Below are 20,412 nucleotides of genomic sequence, written 5' to 3' on the forward strand. Positions count from 1 at the left end.
ATGTTACGTATCATGAAAACAGGGATTCAAATTTACCATCAAAGAATTTCATTTTACTTTTATACAGTGTCGCTACTCCTTCTGATAAAAACACAACAACCATTAAGCAGATATGCTACATTTGTACCTATAAACAAAAAATAGAAATTGAAACTGAAGATAGCACTGGATCAACGAGAGAGAAAGAGATTACCCAAGAGAATTGAACTAGTTCTAAGAGACAAAGGATCCAGTAAGTTCTGAATCCTTTTGCTATAAAACAAGTAAAAGAAAAAAAAAATATATCAGCTCCTTTAATTTATATGACTCTAGGCTTAAAAAAAGTCCAAGTTACCATTACCAGACATCAATGATGTTAAGCTGATCCACCTCTTTTCGCCTCATGTTTTTGCCTCTTCTCATAGTTCCATACTTCCTTCATGAACAACAAGTTAAAAAAATTGAAATCCAGAATGACCAAAATAAACAAAGAAATGGAAACATGATGAACAAAAATTGACTCGGTGATACCATATTTTGATAAAACAAGTGTTCTGCTTAAAAAGCGCCTGCAAGTAATGCATCTTCAAGAGGAATGCAGAGATAAAAGAACTGAAAGAAAACCTTGCAAAAAAAACCCATTGCACGCCTATGCTAACAAAATGTGGCAAACGAAGAGCTGTTGTGAACCGAATTTCTCCCCGCTACAAAACATCACTATAACACCGAATGTAACAGTGTAATGCTGTTAGAGTGGGCTCCACAAATTAACAACTTTTTTTTTATTGAAGGTGAATTCGTTAGAAAAATATGAAAGCACATGAACAACAAGTTAAAAAAATTGAAATCCAGAATGACCGAAATAAACAAAGAAATGGAAACATGATGAACAAAAATTGAATCGGTGATACCATATTTTGATAAAACAAGTGTTCTGCTTAAAAAGCGCCTGCAAGTAATGCATCTTCAAGAGGAATGCAGAGATAAAAGAACTGAAAGAAAACCTTGCAAAAAAAACCCACTGCACGTCTATGCTAACAAAATGTGGCAAACGAAGAGCTGCTGTGAACCGAATTTCTCCCCGCTACAAAACATCACTATAACACCGAATGTAACAGTGTAATGCTGTTAGAGTTGGCTCCACAAATTAACAACTTTTTTTGTTTTTTTGTTTATTGAAGGTGAATTCGTTAGAAAAAGATGAAAGCACATGAACAACAAGTTAAAAAAAATTGAAATCCAGAATGACCGAAATAAACAAAGAAATGGAAACATGATGAACAAAAATTGAATCGGTAATATCATATTTTGATAAAACAAGTGTTCTGCTTAAAAAGCGTCTGCAAGTAATGCATCTTCAAGAGGAATGCAGATATAAAAGAAATGAAAGGAAACTCTTAAAAAAAACCCACTGGACGCCTATGCTAACAAAATGTTGCAAACGAAGAGCTGTTATGAACCGAATTTCTCCCCGCTACAAAACATCACTATAACACCAAATGTAACAGTGTAATGCTGTTAGAGTGGCCTCCACAAATTAACAACTTTTATTTTTTTTTTGTTTATTGAAGGTGAATTCGATAGAAAAAGATGAAAGCACATGAACAACAAGTTAAAATAATTGAAATCCAGAATGACCGAAATAAACAAAGAAATGGAAACATGATGAACAAAAATTGAATCGGTGATACCATATTTTGATAAAACAAGTGTTCTGCTTAAAAAGCGCCTGCAAGTAATGCATCTTCAAGAGGAATGCAGAGATAAAAGAACTGAAAGAAAACCTTGCAAAAAAAACCCACTGCACGCCTATGCTAACAAAATGTGGCAAACGAAGAGCTGTTGTGAACCGAATTTCTCCCCGCTACAAAACATCACTATAACACCGAATGTAACAGTGTAATGCTGTTAGAGTGGGCTCCACAAATTAACAACTTTTTTTGTTTTTTTGTTTATTGAAGGTGAATTCGTTAGAAAAAGATGAAAGCACATGAACAACAAGTTAAAAAAATTGAAATCCAGAATGACCGAAATAAACAAAGAAATGGAAACATGATGAACAAAAATTGAATCGGTGATACCATATTTTGATAAAACAAGTGTTCTGCTTAAAAAGCGCCTGCAAGTAATGCATCTTCAAGAGGAATGCAGAGATAAAAGAAATGAAAGAAAACCTTGTAAAAAAAAACCACTGCACGCCTATGCTAAGAAAATGTTGCAAACGAAGAGCTGCTGTGAACCGAATTTCTCCCCGCTACAAAACATTACTATAACACCGAATGTAACAGTGTAATGCTGTTAGAGTGGGCTCCACAAATTAACAACTTTTTTTTTTATTGAAGGTGAATTCGTTAGAAAAAGATGAAAGCACATGAACAACAAGTTAAAAAAATTGAAATCCAGAATGACCGAAATAAACAAAGAAATGGAAACATGATGAACAAAAATTGACTCGGTGATACCATATTTTGATAAAACAAGTGTTCTGCTTAAAAAGCGCCTGCAAGTAATGCATCTTCAAGAGGAATGCAGAGATAAAAGAACTGAAAGAAAACCTTGCAAAAAAAACCCACTGCACGCCTATGCTAACAAAATGTGGCAAACGAAGAGCTGTTGTGAACCGAATTTCTCCCCGCTACAAAACATCACTATAACACCGAATGTAACAGTGTAATGCTGTTAGAGTGGGCTCCACAAATTAACAACTTTTTTTTTTATTGAAGGTGAATTCGTTAGAAAAAGATGAAAGCACATAAATATTGTACACGCGCCTTGAGGAATGTTAGGTAACAGTGTCTGCTTCCTCCAGTACCTCCATAAGTTCTTAAGGCACCTCCATAAAAAAGTTATGAAAATACATTTTTATCCTTCTCATGTCACTCCCATATTCTGAATTACATAATTTAGAAGTTAATCTCGAATTCAGAAATAACTTACGGATTATTTAATCCGAAATATATTTAAAAAATGGTATTTCAGATTATATAATCCGGAATTCTGAATTTGAAAATATCTTCTGGATGATGTAATTCATAAACGCAGTTGAAAAAACACTTTCAGATTACGTAATCCGGAAGGTAAAAAAGACTTCTAGATTATGTAATCTAAAAACTAATCATGTATCTGAAAAATGGTTTCCAGATTATGTAATCTGAAAGCTAATTATGAATTTGAAAAATAACTTCCGGATTACATAATCCAGAATATTACACAAGGACATTTTTGAAAATATGAAAATTTATGGAGGTGGGAGAAGAACTTATGGAGGTGCTGGAAGAAACAGTCCAGTGTCACAGGACTCTCATTTTCATTCTGGATGATGTAATTCATAAACACAGTTGAAAAAACACTTTCAGATTACGTAATCCGGAAGGTAAAAAAGACTTCTAGATTATGTAATCTAAAAACTAATCATGTATCTAAAAAATGGTTTCCAGATTATGTAATCCGAAAGCTAATTATGAATTTGAAAAATAACTTCCAGAGTACGTAATCCAGAATATTATATAAGGACATTTTTGAAAATATGAAAATTTATAGAGGTGGGAGAAGAACTTATGGAGGTGCAAGAAGAAACAGTCCAGTGTCACGAAATCTCATTTTCATTCCTCCATCTAGACTGTTTCTTCATGCACCTCCATATCTTCTTCTGCCACCTCCATACACAATATGAAAATACATTTTTATCCTTCTTGTGTCATTTCCATAGAGTAGTTTCCGGATTATGTAATCTAGAAATTCATTTGAAAATAGACTTCCGGATTACATAATCCAGAAGCTAAATAAGACTTCCAGATTATGTAAACATAAAGTAATCATGCATCTGAAAAAAGTCTTCCGAATTATGTAATCCAGAAGCTAATTACAAATTTGAAAAATAACTTTCGAATTATGTAATCCGAAATATTATAGAGGGATATTTTTGGAAATTCGAAAATTTATGGAGGTGAGAGAAGAAGGTATGGAGGTGCAGCAAGAAACAGTCCTCCATCTATACTTAACTCACCAACTCCCAAGCCCAATCCCAATCCCACAAAGATCGAGCTTTGGTTTGTCTTTCTTTCTCTCACCTTCATCCTCTGTCTATTTGTGTCATTGTCTTTCCTTCCTCTGTAGTTATAATTTTTTCATTTGTGTTGAGAATGTATCTTATTTAATACACTGAGATGTTGAATTCTTGTATGACCTAACCTTGATGCCCCAAACAAATTTGTTCTGTCTTCTTAGCTTTATGTTTAAGAATTTTTTTTCAAACTGCAGCCATGGTGGATATAACAAAAGCCATGTGCTGGAAGGTTGTGGCTAAGGCTCATGATTCATCTGGAATTGGACTTGTTATATACCAGAAGCCCACTTCATCTTCTTGCTATGAGAAACGTAAAGAGAACAATCCACCATTGTGTGAAAATGAAGATGGGAAGAATAGCTCATGGTATTTTCTCTCTTGGGATCTTATTTCTATAATGCTTATGTTTCTATTAATTTCTACTTTCTCCATTACAACAACACAAAATAAATGAATATTATCTCTAAGAAAAAGGCCAAAGAGACTATTGGGAGCAATGCTAGATATTATCACCTTCTATCTCGTTTATGAGTAAAAATCACTTTTTTTTTTCTCAAATATAAGCAAAATTGCGAACTTTCATTTTATTTAATGATCTTTTTCCTAAAATACCCTATCTGAGTATGTTGCTCAGCTCAGAAAAGTTGGCAAAGGACCGTAAGAAATTTCAAACTCTGTTATTTGCATTTTACTTTCCCGAGATGATCAAATTATCGTTGTATCTTATTTGTTTTCCTGGATGAACTTTCAGGTGTGTGGCACTTTGATCAGATGCTGCTACACGAGGTAGCTTGATGATTACTGTTTTCCCCCTTTCTCTTGTTACTATGTGTATCTTTCACATCTAGTGAATTTCGAGTCTTTTGTTCTAGAAGGTGGAACTGAAACTATAGATGAATAAAATAAATGAGAACTGTTTTGGACACATCCATCTTTTGTAGTTTATTTACTGGACAAAACAAACTTTATTTCAAAATATGCTCCCTAAAATAAAGGCAATTTATGTAAGAAATCTCACCATATAATAATGAAATTAGATGTACTATTTCAACAAATTTATATTTTATAATTAATTCAATATATCATTATTTATTTTATTGAGATAAATAGTTTTTGTTGTGTAGTTTTGTAATATTGCCATTTTCTTCAATATGGGTAGCATTGTTTTTACTTATTAACTTCGCATGTATCTCACGCTATCCACTGAAAAGAGGTTATTCCTTTTTAACTTAACTTTTTTATTCCTTTCACTGGTTATTGAGCGATCGACATTAAAAACTCGTTATATGTGTTGTTTGAAGGTTGAAGTAATCGATTGTACAATTCAAGTAATCGATTATCAACACCCATATCGATTATATGTTGGATTATATGTATTGTTTGAAAGGCGGTGTTCGTTTCTATTTTTTTGATATTTATATGGTTGTTGTGTTGACACTTTTAACATTTTATTAACAACTTTGTAAGTTAATTGATTGTAAGTAGCTAAGGGAAGTTTGAGGTTAAAAAAGTTTAGTTCTTTTTATGTTTTGTTTGTTGTTCTTGAGGACTCTGTATAATTTGAATCATCAAGATAAATAGTTATTGTGTAAGGAAAATCTTACTCCCATTTTTGTAAAAAAACAAATATTAATCTCACTCCCATTTCTGTAAAAAAACAAACATTTTATGTAAGTTTAGTAGTTTCATTTTTATTTATCTCTTGTTTGCAACATGTTTGAATGCTTTGTTTTGAAAAAATAAAAAATTATATATTAATGTATAAAATATGTTATTATTATTTTGATTAAATAAAAATTTAAACCGTTCACGTGTTAAATAAAATTATATTTTGATGAGTGCTTGTTGTTGTATTACTCTTTTTATTGTTGGTTGCTTTGTTTAGATCATCATCAGATTGATCCCCAAACTATTTCTATTATGATTACATATTTGGTTTGACTTTGGATTGCTACCTCTGAATAGAAATTGAACCTTTGCATGACTTGGATTAGCTTAGATGAAGGTTGAAGTGTGGACCTTATTGTATTGTAACCCTAACCCTAACTCTTAACCTTACTATTAACTCTAATCTTAACATTTAATCCTATTCCTAACTCTAATCATAACCTTAATCTTTATGAATATCTTAATCATTTACCATTAACCTTAAACTTTAACCATATTCCTAACCATTAACCTTAACCATAAACCATAACTCTAAACCCTAACTTTAAACATATACCTAACCATTAAACCTAACCCTAATCTTAAATCATAATCCTAACCTTAATTCTGAAAAACATAATCATAAATGTATATTTTTGCTAAAAAAACAATATAAAATGAGATTAAAGAAGTATAGTAAGAAAATATTGAAGTGATGGATGTTTTCACCTTAATTAAAATTTTATGGTTATTTGACATGGATAATGATAATCATTAGTCTGGATATTTCGACGATGAAGATATGTATAACATGGATAACAATGTTTTTGATGTGAACTTAAATCTAATCTCACACCTACAATAACAAATACAATTGCAAACAGAAGTATCTGCATTGACAATCCTTTGCATTGTTTCTTATGGATTGAATATGTTACGTTTGTTAAGTCATATGACTTCCTCTATTACAAAGTTCGTACCATTAAAAGAACATTGTTGACCTATTTGGTGCATATTGAACAAAATTGAAACATTAATCACATATTCATTATTTTATATCACTAATTAAGGAAAATTTGGTTCGTAAAGAATGTCTTTCAACAATGGAGGAAAACAATTACTAAATTTCTCCACATCATTGGACATAACATAAAGAATCAAAATGTTTCATTCTTCTTTTATTGCAACGGGAAATAATGTCTTGTCACTTTCATAATGGTTTACCCCGCAGAGCAAAAGGCACTCTATATTGATTTATTATGTAAGTTGTGTCCATAGTAACTGCATCACCAAAATGACCATAAGCAGTCCTTGATCTCGCATCTGCCCAAAACACATTAGACATGTGATTATCATCATCAAGTTGTATTGCATAGAAGAAACCAGGGGGTTGTGAGCATCCCTCCCTAATGTCCTCTTTTGAATAGTTGGCCTAACAGCATAATTCATCATTGACGGACCTTTAACAAGGTGATGCTGTTTCAGAAATAGTAGCAACTGCAGGAATATTTCTAATCCCGTGGATATTCTTAGTGGGAATACAATTCTTATCCATAGATACATACATCACACCGCTTGGAACAATCCCCACTCCTTGGTAAGTTTCGGAAATTTTATCAAAATGGTGTAGTTTTTTTTTAGATTTACGTAAATAGGCAGATTCAGAAAATATTATAAGAATGGACATTTTTTTGTCAAAGTTGTTAATGGTGTAGGCAACATAAATTAAATTCCTTAATCTTCCTACTTTTCTTCTTTAAATTTAATTAAAATTTTCAACCGGGTTGACAACTTTAGTTTAAATAAAATTGAATACTGGATTGACAACTTTAATATATTTTATCTCAATTAAAGTTGTCAATTGAATTGCCAAGTTCACTTGATTTTATTTTTTTTAAACAAATGATAATTAATATTTTTAAAAATAAAAATATATAATTAAAAAAAGTATTTTATAAATAATACCAAAATTTAATTTTGTTTTATTTAAGAAAATGATATATAAAGTTGAATAATTAAAATGAATATTTTTTACAATAATTTTAAATAAATTGGATTGAAAATGATTTGTTTGATAAATTAAAAATATTTAGTATTTTTTAAATATTGTTAAAGTTAAAAATACACTTATAAAAATGTGATATAATTTATGTATAAATTTTTAGATTATATAATATATGAAAGTATAAATTATATAATATGTAAAAGTAATAATATACATGTATTTATAAATGTATTAAAAATAAAATAAATTATTCAATATAAGTTATTAAAAGAAGATGATATTAAAATATTTGATGAGAATAACATTACAAAGGATGACTCTACTGTCTAAATGGACAATTTCCTCTGTTGTGACCTTCATTGCGACAGTAAGAACATTTTTTTGTCTTGTTCTGAATTGATTGATCCATTTCATTATGCAAACGAGTCGTAATTGGTCATCCCAAGTTTTTACGTCGCATGTGGGGTTCTGGTATGAAATTTGGCCCGGTATAAGTAGACCAATAATCCTCGTTTCGAACGGGGTGGAATTCAACTTGATATGCCTTTCTAATCGTGTGGAGGTTGTAAACTGGATCAATGAATGTCATCATTTGTAAATGGCAAGAGGAACAAACGACAATAACATGACGACAAGGAAGTCGAAGAGCTTGGAAGTGGCCACAATCACACCATCAATCATTTAATATAACTATATATGATTGAGGTCACCGACCATGTTGGGGGTGGCTAATTCTTGGACATCAAATTCAGAATTTTTTGCATTAAACCTTTCCACAAAACACAGACGAATCTTGTTGATTTTTTCTAAGTAAGGTTGTGATATCTTCTGAATAATAATGACTTGCGCGTAACATGGTGTCTATTTTGAAGACTCGTTCAACAAACCATGTTTTTGTTTTTTCAAAAGTTGCCTTAACCAAAGCGGAAATCGGCAAAGAACGAGCTCCCTTAAGCACGAAGTTAATGCATTCCGCTAGATTTGTGGTCATATGACCATACCTCTTTCCCCCATCATATGTTTGAATCCATTTCTCTAATGGTATGCGATCTATCCAGGAAAATGCTTGCTTGAACTCAGATCGCATAACTGATAGCTTTGCCTGTACTATGGGTTGTTTCATCTCATAAGTTGTCATAAAGAAGTAAATGAAATTAGTTAAATGGTAAAAGGTCATAATTATTTGTGAGAGAAGGTAAGGAATGTCATTACCCATGTTAATCAATTGTCGTTTCAGCTCAGCATTTTTGAATTTTTTGTTGAAATTCGATGCGATATGGCGTATGCAATACACAAAAACGAGGTCGTCTCCTTCCCATCCAACTTCTTCGGATTGTAATGCTGAAATTATACCGATTCCTCTATCAGTAATCATGCACAAATTCGGCTGAGGTGTCACATATTGTCGCAATAATTGGAAGAACCAAATTAAAATCTCCCGAGTCTCGCCTTCAACAATCGCAAACGCCAATGGAAATATGTTTCGATTCCCATCTTGAGCGGTTGCGGTCAACAATGTTCCATGTATCTTCCGGTTAGAAATGTCCCATCAACTTGTACAATGGGCTTGCAAAAATTGAAACCATCGATACAAGGCTTGAAAGACTAAAACACCCGATCCAACGTGTAAGAAGAATTGTCTTGAACACCATCAACCATACAAGGAGAAGCAATATACTGCACAATTGTCCCTGGATTGCTTTCTTTTACTGCTTCCAACCATCTAGGAAGATCATTGTAGGACTGTTCCCAATCGCCAAATGCCAAAGCAAGAGCTTTCTGTTTTCCCAACCAAGCTTTTCTATACGTGATAGTATAGCCATGCAAATTTTTTATTTCTGCAATTAAGCTTTTAAATGGGACGAAAGGGTTTGCTTTGACTGAAGTCAGCACCATGGACGCAATATGGGTTGAATCCAAATTAACACGGTCTACCGTAAGATTTGTTGACAAACAAGTATGTTGTGCATTCATTTTTTTTTATCTCCCATTGACTTCGGATTTTACTAAATGATGCACGTAATCTCCATTCGCACCCTACATCATGATGTATGCACTGAGCCATATATCTGTCTGGCTTTGATTCCACGACAACAAATTTGTTACCGTTGTCTATGTGGTATCGTTTTATGGCATTCAATGTCGCCTCCTTTGACATGAAAGACATGTGTTCATTGAGTTCGCAATCGATGTTATGTCCGGATTGACTGCCAGACGGAATATATTGTGAAGATCTATTGAACTGATCTTCATCATCCAAATCAAAGTCGTAGTTATCTCCATCTTCATTTATGTCGTCCACGATGTCTGTAATTATTGGTTATTCATGCTAGCTTAGTGACGTTCCACCGACATTCCACGTGTCCATCTGCATTTAAAAAAAAACATGATAAACAAGAAGGCCACTAAGCTAGCATGTTATGAAAAATTTACATTACATTTACAACTTTCTTTGAACTTTATACTAGAAGGAGAAATAATATATCTCACAAACCTTGTCCTCAATTTTTTTTACTTGGATGCAGAAATTAAGAGAAGAAAAAGTGTAGAACAAAGAAGGAATGCAAGGCTAGAGAGTTGCATTGTTGTTCCACTATATAACAAATGTTCTGTATGAGTACAATAATTTTTATTCATAAGTCATGTCCTCATGTAATTGTGACAGAAAGCCATCACTCCACGCTACACTTGGTTTATTTTTATTTTTTCTAATTTCATAACAAAGAAGTTGACTTCACCATTGGCAACTTTGAAAGAAGTTGCATTCACCATTTGGCAACTTATATTAAAAGTTGCCTTCATGGTTGACAACTTTGTATAGGCACCAAATGAAAAAAGTTCACACACCATTGGCAACTTCATTTGCAATTTCGTGCACCACCAATCAATACTTTATTTTGTGTCCAGCTTTATGTCATGGCTATAGTTTTCATGGAAGAGATTCTTTTTTCATGGCAGAGATTCTTTTTGAAAATGAAGTTTGAATTCAAACTTTCATTTTTTGAAACTCACACAAGCAACTCTATTTAATAGAGTATGTGTCCTATGCAAAACACTCTCCAACTTTGCCATTGTGCCAGAGTGCTTAAGGGTGGCATTCAATCACAAAGGTAAGTTCTCTCTAATATTTTAATTATTTAATTAATTGTAGTAGCAAGCACGTGCTAACAAAGATTATCAGTATATTTTAGCTCTCATAAGTTGTTTTTGTATTTTCTGAGGATGGATCTGTATGTATTTTTGTATTACATGGTGGCATTACTCATGAACCCTTGTTCATTCCAGAAGAAAATTATATCTTGGTTTTGACTAAAATTTAGTTATCTATATATGAGGGAAAATTACATGTAAAAGAATTTAGTTATAATAATTTAGTTCTAATGTACTAATATCTTTAAATTTGCAAACAAAATTAACTACTTGAAATTTGTTTTAAAAAATTAACAAAACTCAACTAATATTTTTTATTTTCGTACAATGTCTTCATTATAGCCAATGAGTAGGAGTATTTTATAAATAATAAGGAGTAGAATAAGAATCTCTGATGGAGCAGAGAAAGAGCCAATGGGCAAAAGAGTTATCCATGCTATTCTCCACATGTTATCCATGCGCAGAAAAGAATATGGTTGAATGAATTAAATCACAAAAAAGGTACATGTAATATAGGTTATATTTTACCCTTTACTTTGGTTCTAGCCTTTGAAACATCAACCATACTGTAACATCAGAAGTGTACGGCCTGGAGATGTACGGAGAAGTGTAGAAAGAAGAAGAAGAGTGTTATGCTTTGTTTGTATCCAGCGACGGATTCTGAGAAGCGAAGAAAGGCACGTAAAGCTCAAAAATCAAGAAATAAAAAAGTAATAAAACAAATTTCGAAGCAAAAGCGTTGCACAATTCTTTCTTTGCAAATTTGTGAAGATTTGCGAAGATTTACAAAAAATATGATTAAAATAATGTAAATAATAATAATTATTATTAAAATATTAATAAATATATAAAATGATAATTAAAATAAAAATATTAAAAATAAATTTATGAAATAATAACTATTATTAAAAATTTAAAATAATAATTAATAATGATAAAAAATAAATAAAAATAAATAATAGTACAACTAAATTAATTTATAATATATTAGATAATTATTAAAAATTTACATAATATTATTAAAATGTCAAAATTACTCTTAATTTATTTGTATCAAACATTTAATAATATTATTAATAATAATAAAATATATTTATTTATATAATAATATTATTATTATTAATTATAAAAATAACTATATAAATTAATTAATTTTTTTATTATTCATATATTTTTAGAAGTAAGAATAAATTTGTAAACTTGTATTTTACATATTTTAAAAAAATTAAAAATTTCACACAACTATCACATCATTCACAAAATTCAATAAACTTTCCTCACAAATCTACTATAATATACCCCAATCCAAACAACCTCACTTTGCTCTCAAATCACTCTAAATCCATTCCCTCAAATCTCCTCCCCAATCCAAACACACCCTTAAGGAGGTGGTGATAGTCATGGTTTGTGGTGAGAGGGAACAGAAGTGAATGAAGTCGCGGAAGACTTATCATGAGTGTTAGGTTAGAATTGCATGGAAGGCGAGGAGAAAAGAACATGCAGCGTTGTTTGTTAGCGAAACACCACTGCCTGTCTATTCAGTTCACGGTTTCTTCTTCAATATAGACCAAAAACGAAAGTGCAAAAGCAAAAAGAAACAAAACCTGTTAATCTTTTATTGGAGAGTTAAAACAAAAAAAAAGGAAAATGTTGGTTGAACAACTACTTATCTCATTGCTCCAGTGTACAACTCTCCAAGTGGCAAAAAAACAAATATTAAATTGTTGTTGCGGGGCCCACAATTTTTTTTTGAAAAGGTTTAATCTTTGGTTCAAATTCCCATTAGGGTTACGAAACTCTCTCTCTTTCAATTTCTTCTTCTTTTGGTGGTTGAACTCTCCCTCTTTCAATTTCTTCTTCTTTTGGTCCCGTGGTTCACTAGTGCACCGTTCCCTCTTTGAATTTCTTCTTCGCAAAGGTCTCGTGGTTCTCCAGTGCATTGTTCCCTCTTGCAGTTTGTTGTTGTATTGGTTTCCTGTGTCGTGGTTCCGTGGTCTTGTTCTTTGTCGCCGTCGTCGGTCGGTGTTTGCTCGGTGGACGCCCTCCATCTCTTTTCACGGTGGTTAGGTGATAAAGGTAATATATTTTTGATTCAATGGATTATGAAGTGAAACATTGTTGTTGTGTGATTTTGATGATGTTGTGTGATTTTGATGTTGTTGTAGAGCCTATTTTGATTCAATTTTAGTTTGAGTTTCGTGTTGAAGGAAGTTTGAAGCTTTTCTTCCTTGAATGTTGAATTGTTGGTATTGTTGTTATTACTAGACACATTGATATAAAATTGATAAATTTTTTTCACAGTGATGAAGTTAGAGCATATAAATTGTATGGTCTAATCGTTGAACAAACAAGTTTGGTAATTGTTGGTTTAGGGTTTAGTAGGAATATGTGATTGGGGTGGGCATGATGTGGGCAGAAAGTGCGTTAGATAAGATTTTTAGAGTCCATCAGCTTATTGAGTGTGATTGTATAAGTTGGGAGACCATGAACATTTGGCATGTGCTCAATTTCCTGCATCTATTGCATGTTGAGCTTTGAGGTTGTTGTTAGTAGAGGATAATTGTTTGAAACACTTTGCAGGCAAGGCCAATGGCCAATGTAAGAATATATTTCCAAAAGCCCAAATTAAAACAGCTTCGACAACTAGATTAATTGAAAATAGAACCCGATAGGGTAACCTCATCATAAAAACTACACGCAAATTACTTATTACTCCAACTCTGTGTTGTGCACAAATATGTATTAGGTCTTTCATGCTGTTGACAACCTCCGAAATTTGTTAAGCATTGTAGCATGTAATATATTGGTTGAGAAAATACAAAGCATAACAAATCAAAGGTTTTCTTTATAGTACTCAACATTTGACATACACTTTCAGGTAGAATTTAATACCATACCTGCAAACATCTCACATATGTTTCAGAAAAACCCAAGTCATTAAGCGATTGCAACTCCAAAATTTGTGGAAGCTGGCGCCATGCTATCAATACCCTGATGCAAAATAAAAATTACATTAACCTTTGAAGCTTCAGTCCAGTGTCATTGTAATTGTTTGTTACCTAGATGTGACATAGACTGTTCTAAGCAACATATACCTTTTAACCGATCATTGTTATAAAATGCTAAAAAACAGAGTGTGGTTGACAAAAGGGAATGAGAATATGAATTTGTAATCTATATTTAAGAAATTACCATGAGATGCTCTTAATTTTGTATAGCATGATTGTAAAAATATGAATGTGTGACTTTGCATCTCTGTATGTATAAAACATGTTATTTCTGTGAAGCATGGCAGCAGAATGCAACCAAACATGCCCATGGGGTAAAATGTCATATTACAATAAGATCTTTTTGTTTTCAATTTTACGGTTAATGATTTCCAACAATACTTTTTTTCCTGTGATTTTTTGTCGTAGTTATATATAGTTGGATAGCCGTTCAATAAACCCAATAAATATGAAGAAACATAGTTTGCACCATATCCTTTCTGTTGAGTTGTTGTTATCCATGTATGTAGAGTTGTTTTTATCCATCTATATACCGAAATCACAATATGCAGCATGAGTGTAGGGCAATGTCCAGTGATCACAAATTCACTCAATTTAGAGGTTTGTTGTATGTGGTGACCCTAGTAGGAATATGTGGTGACCACATTAGACTTCCTGCACAGTCCCTTTGCAAACTTATTCTGGAAATGTGAAGTGTGTGTTGGTGTTGGTTTGGGTGGGCATGATGTCGGCAAAAAATGCGTTAGATCAGATTTTAGAGTCCATGAGTGTAAGGCAGTGTCCAGTGATCACAAATTCACTCAACTTAGGGCATTGTTGTATGTGGTGACCTTAGTAGGAATATGTGGTGACCACATTATAGTTCCTGCACAGTCCCTGTGCAAACTTATTATGTAAATGTGAAGAGCGTGTTAGTATTGGTTGAGTTGGGCATGATGTGGGCAGAAAGTGTGTTATATCAGGTTTTGAGAGTCCATGAGTGTAGGGCAGTGTCCAGTGATAAGAAATTCACTCAACTTAGAGGATTGCAGTATGTGGTGACCCAAGTAGGAACATTTGGTGACCCGCATTAGACTTCTTGTACACACCCAGTGAAAACTTAATTCGTGGGAATCTGTTTTTAGGTGTTGTTCTTTGCAACGGGGTTGTTCATGGTTGATCAACTTCAAAAGAATGGAAGGGTCCAACGTTTTTCCTTTAACCCTTTTTTTGCTGTGAGTGGATTGTGGAATTTAAGTTTTGTTTTCATATGTATACTTTCTATTAATATCACTACATTTTTTGTTGCATAAAGGATCGTGTTATTGAAGAAATGAAAACAACTTCGGAAAAGAAAGAGTGGGACACGAAGGATTACTGTTCGTTTGCAAAAGATTTGATTCCATTTGAATCACTATCATATTGCGATTTTGTAAGTTTGTATTATATAATTTTCTATAATGATTTTAGGGCATAATTTTTTATGTGTTTAATTAAGTTATATTATTCACTTTTAGGTATTCATCCCAACGGTGCACAATGACCATTGGTGGGTCTACGCGTTTAATTTTCATAGTAGGGAATTGCATGTCTTGGACCCCCTCGGCCATAGAAGGGGAAAACGCAACAAAATTGATAAAGCCATGGTAAAGAGTAAAAGATGATGTTTAGTAAAGAATGAAGCGATGAATTTGGTATTTGATTTCTGATTTCTTGTATTGTACAGTGCAGGCTGTGCAAGTTGACCATGTGTACAAAATTCTTGACAAGTTCGGTGGAGTGAATAGTCCCCCCATCAAAGTAGTCAAACAAAAACTTCCTATACAGCTAAACGGGTTAGTATTGAAATGAAAACTTTTGTTATTTTTATGCATATTCATATGTAAATATTTTTATGTGCTTTCTTGTATGTAGTTATGATTGTGGAGTATTGGTTTTGAAATATATTGAGTTGTGGAATGGTATGGTTGACTATGACGGGAAGACGATGCCTGAATACAACAGCGTACGTATTTGTTTCCTTCACTAGTAGAGTACAAGTTATAAGTTTTATTCTGCACTGAAAATTGATTTTCAAAATTAATTTCAGGACGAGCTTCAAGCATTCTGTCAGGAAATGGTTTGTAATTGGTTCCTTGATGCACGTAATGCAGAACGAGAAAATTTGTTGAGGGAGTTCAACTTTCGTGGAACTACAGAATGATGGTGGTTGAGAGTGCGTAGCATGTGAATCTACATGTTCTGCAATTGTGTAGTTATTCATTACATGTTTTAGTGTATCCTAGGAGCATTCATAACTGTAGAAACATAATGGATTACATACATTCCATTGAGTTGAACAATGTGCGAACTTTTTAATGCTAAGAATTAAAGACGAATATTGTTGTACCATATGATGCAACAAACCTTCTAATTACACTTAAAATTAGTTTCCATCATTTGTAATTATGATGACAAGTTTTTCGAGAAATGATTTTATTCGTATTCAAACCCAAAGGATCCATTAGCAGGTGCCACATACCGTGGAAGGTTAATTTAACGGTCGTTCGTGGTTAAGTATGACTTCATTCTTAGTTCGTTGGACTCAGTAAAAAAAAAGTTATAAATATTTACATTTGTCCATTTTGCTACACTAAAATAAGTTTAAAGTTAACAATATTAAGTTAAAGTTCAAAATTTGGCAACTTTTTTACCAAGTCTTTGGGTAAAACATAAACAACTACGATCAAAGCGAGGAAGACAAAATTTCATGATACTATGCCTAAGCAACATTCCATCCAAAAATTTTCGTGCAAGCTCAAATGGACCCTCCTTCAGCACTGGCCTATTTTCGATCAATCCAAAAAATTTCGTGTAAGCTAAAATGAACCCCTTCAGCACTGGACTATTTTCGCTCAATCCAAAAAAATTTGTGCAAGCTAAAATGGACCCCTTTAGCAATGTCCTATTTTCGCTCAATCCAAATTATTTTCGCGCAAGCTAAAATGGACCCCTTCAGCACTGCCCCGTTTTCGCTCAATCCAAAAATTTTCGTGCAAGCTAAAATGGACTCCTTCAGCACTGGACTATTTTCGCTCAAACCAAAAATTTTCGTGCAAGCTAAAATGGACCCCTTTAGCACTGCCTTATTTTAGATCAATCCAAATTATTTTCATGCAAGCTAAAATGGACCCCTTCAGCAGTACCCCGTTTTCGCTCAATCCAAAAATTTTCCTGCAAGCTAAAATGGACCCCTTCAGCACTGGCCTATTTTCGCTCAATCCAAAATATTTCGTGTAAGCTAAAATGGACCCCTTCCGCATTGGACTATTTTCGCTCAATCCAAAAAATTTCGTGCAAGCTAAAATGGTCCCATTCAGCACTGCCCTATTTTCGCTCAATCCAAATTATTTTCGCGCAAGCTAAAATGGACCCCTTCAACACTTCCCCGTTTTCGCTCAATCCAAAAATTTTCCTGCAAGCTAAAATGGACCCCTTCAGCACTGCCCCATTTTCGATCAATCCAAATTATTTTCGTGCAAGCTAAAATGGTCCCATTCAGCACTGCCCTATTTTCGCTCAATCCAAATTATTTTCGCGCAAGCTAAAATGGACCCCTTCAGCACTTCCCCGTTTTCGCTCAATCCAAAAATTTTCCTGCAAGCTAAAATGGACCCCTTCAGCACTGCCCCATTTTCGATCAATCCAAATTATTTTCGTGCAAGCTAAAATGGACCCCTTCAGCACTACCCCATTTTCGCTCAATCCAAAACTTTTCGTACAAGCTAAAATGACTTTCTACCTTAATATAACTGTAAACAACATTGTTAAAGTATGTGGCTTTCATTATAACTATAGTACAAACAATTGTGCCTTTTGTTACAATATTCATGCCTATAGGTTTTAAAATTTAACATATGTACAACATCTGATTCATGCCTATAGGTTTTCAAATTTGACATATGTCCACCATCTGATGAGGAAGTTCGTTGTTCTCATCCAGTAATACGCGATCCACCGACTCCAGGTATAGTTTCAAAAATTGTCTATACTTAAAAAAAATGTCCTATATCCAATATTTTAATTCACATTTCAATATCCAAAATATATTTAGATGCAAAGCAATTGGAGTTATTGAATAAGATGGAGGAAGATAGAATCTGACATTCAAGGATGGTTTAAACTTCCACATCTTACAAACATGGCTACATGCACAATGAAGACTATTATTGTATAATTGAGGATACAAAATTGTATTTATAATTTATAAGCACATGTTTGAACAATGCTTATTACATGTGTTAAGTGAATTTTTTGGTTACTTGTCCTTCTTAGCTTCTATGAACTTAGTTTATGTGTGTTGACACTGCCATACATTCAAATTTAAAAAATATGTTCACTTCAACCACATAAATGGAAGACAATTAAATTTAAATAAAACTTCAAAAAGTCCAACCAAATTAGAGTTACTAAAATTACTACACAATTGCTAAATACACGTCTTAAATTCTCTAACCACATTACACCCAATGAAATAAACATGTATCATTTCTAACAACTACTTCGTAATAAACATAATTAAGTACTAAACACGTCATGTACGATCCCTTTCAATTATGACTAACAAAATCATTTTTTCCCCTTCCATACCTAGTTCATGGTGATTTCATCACAACCGACTTCACACGTTTCCTTGCTCTATGCTTCACTCGGGTGAATATGTTACTTTTTTCTTCTCCCCCATCTTGGTCTTCGGGTACGTCTTGCTCTTGGGGTACGTCTTGGTCTTCGAGTACGTCTTGTTGTTCGGGTACATGTTGCTCTTCGGGTAAGCCTTGCTCATCGGGTAGGCCTTGCTCTTCAGGTAAGTCTTGCCCTTCAAGTATGCCTTGCTCATCGGGTTCGTCTTTATCATCAACGTAAGACGTCTGCAGATGTTCGTCGTCATCTACAGAAGGACTATCATGCACAGAAGATTTTGCACGTGCACTTAAAAATTCTTGTAACTCTTTCAACTCCTTCTCCAAATTGCTGATGACAACCTGTTGTTCCTTTGCTTGGCGAAGCATATCAACTACTTTCACCTTCATTTTACCATAGTCCTTTTTTTTTACATGTCACTTGTAAATCCACGTCGAATTATCTCAAATGCTTGTACAATGAATTCTTTTTGCAACTCTTCATTGGACGCAGATAAGTCCACAATAACCTGTTCAGGCAGACGACAAATACCAACATAAATAAATAAATAAAACTAAGTATTGTACATTAAATAAAAAATTTCAATGTATTCTACACACCACATTCTGTTGCAGTCCAGATGCAATTTCAATGTCACTCAGCCTAACATCCATCCAATGTGTGATACGAGGATATCTATTTCCAATCCTCGGCATTTGCCGCTTGTAAGAGAACAAATGTTCAAGAGCCCATATCTACACAATTCATGTCAAATTAATGCCAGTAACCAGAATTTGTATGGGAAGTCAAAACACATATGAAGTAATTATTTTAAATTACCTGCATCAAGTACACACAACCACGAACATGGATATATGTAGCATTAGTTTTCTCCTCATACACATTGAAGCTGAACACAAACTCTGATCCAAAAAGTCATAAACTAAACCTCCCCAATTAAACCTACCCAATTCGCCTAGATCATCCACAACCCTAAACAACCCACCAAGGACTAAACCCATTCTACTTGGAAATAAAAACTCTGACATTCCTAACAAGATGTACAGCCTGCAAAAGTCATGTATAGAACATTCGTTGCAACGTTTAACAATTTCATCATAAATCATTTTGACAGATACATGACTACTTTTGAAAAAACTCATACTCTTACAATTGTTTTCTGTTTTTTGTAAGTCAAATTTGTCTCTCAAAACTCTAAGACCTATACCTAAACAAACATCTAACAAAGTAAATGGGACAACTCTAGAGTTGACTACAAAACCATGACTTCTCTCCACCCACCTAGTACATAACTCCCTTAAAAGGCAACGATTCAATTTCAGGTTCCCATCCAACACAATTAGCCAACCAAAGGGGGTTGACTGAATAATAAACTTTTCTTCATCACTTAAGGTTTTGTTCAAACTTCCCAAAAATTTAGGCCTACAATAATGCCTAAAGACCTGCATTTATAAAAACGTGTACACTTTACTAAGAATGTGATGCCATTGTATGCCCAACAAAATTAAGCATATTTGAAATCGAACCTTATCATCCACAAAAGATTTTGCATGACTACTTTCTTCACTTGTCATTATATCCTACAAAACATAAAAAAGCAACATTGAATATGTTATTCAAAACCAAACAACAATCAAAGAACATCAATCTTTAAAAAATCAAACAATTCATAGTTAATGTATTCTGTAAATGTGCTTTTGCAATAAACTGACTTTGGGTCAACACAAAGAACATATGAAGGACAAAAACCTTACATTATTCCCCACCCCACACTAACTAATAACACAAAAAACCTAACATTTTAAGATGAAATTACCCTGCCTCTATCATAGAACTATAATGTGGGTCACCACATATTCCCTCTAGGGTCACCACATTCTACAACTGTCTAAGTGGAG

The 20,412-nt window shown here is 33.2% G+C and overlaps 1 long non-coding RNA gene and 1 pseudogene across 1 annotated transcript; one reads left to right on the forward strand and one right to left on the reverse strand.

The window, feature by feature from the left end:
* Positions 1-8,016: 8,016 nt before the first annotated feature.
* LOC150025669 (uncharacterized) lies at positions 8,017-9,593 on the reverse strand (annotated as a pseudogene).
* Positions 9,594-12,480: 2,887 nt separating this feature from the next.
* Positions 12,481-15,480, forward strand: LOC137827062 (uncharacterized). The gene is made up of 3 exons (XR_016515058.1): positions 12,481-12,923; positions 15,150-15,266; positions 15,352-15,480. It is a non-coding gene; the product is annotated as an uncharacterized LOC137827062 (long non-coding RNA).
* The last annotated feature ends 4,932 nt before the right edge of the window (positions 15,481-20,412 follow it).

This window comes from Phaseolus vulgaris, chromosome 8 (genome assembly GCF_051622355.1).
Source record: "Phaseolus vulgaris cultivar YP4 chromosome 8, ASM5162235v1, whole genome shotgun sequence".
NCBI lineage: Eukaryota > Viridiplantae > Streptophyta > Magnoliopsida > Fabales > Fabaceae > Phaseolus > Phaseolus vulgaris.